The following is a 318-nucleotide window of genomic DNA, read 5'->3' on the forward strand; positions in this document are numbered from 1 at the left end:
GGGGGACGCTGAGCTGGCCAGGGAAGGGCAGAGGGTGGAGGAAGCTGCGGAAGGGCCGTGGCCGGGAGACAGACAGGAGGAGTAAGTGGAAGTGACAGGGGCAGGCCAGACCTTTGTCCTGCAGCCTGATTAGGGAAGCCTGCCCTGGATTTCTGAAACTTGGGGATGTTGTCCGACAAACTGGAGCTTAATTCTGCCAGAGCGCCGGGGAGATTAGAATTGACATCCTGGGAGCACATTCCTGGCTGGGCAGGAATCCAGACCCCGCTGGGAAAAACCTGCGAGAGCACGGCCGGCCCAGCGGTGGTGGCAGGGTGG

At 61.6% G+C, this 318-nt stretch overlaps 1 long non-coding RNA gene across 1 annotated transcript in view; it reads left to right on the plus strand.

Moving 5' to 3' along the window:
• The window catches only part of LOC107183576, a 97,557-nt gene that overhangs the window by 88,290 nt on the left and 8,949 nt on the right, over positions 1–318 (plus strand). The window lies entirely within an intron of this gene.

The sequence above is a fragment of the Myotis davidii genome, unplaced genomic scaffold, assembly GCF_000327345.1.
Source record: "Myotis davidii unplaced genomic scaffold, ASM32734v1 scaffold299, whole genome shotgun sequence".
NCBI classification, from domain to species: domain Eukaryota; kingdom Metazoa; phylum Chordata; class Mammalia; order Chiroptera; family Vespertilionidae; genus Myotis; species Myotis davidii.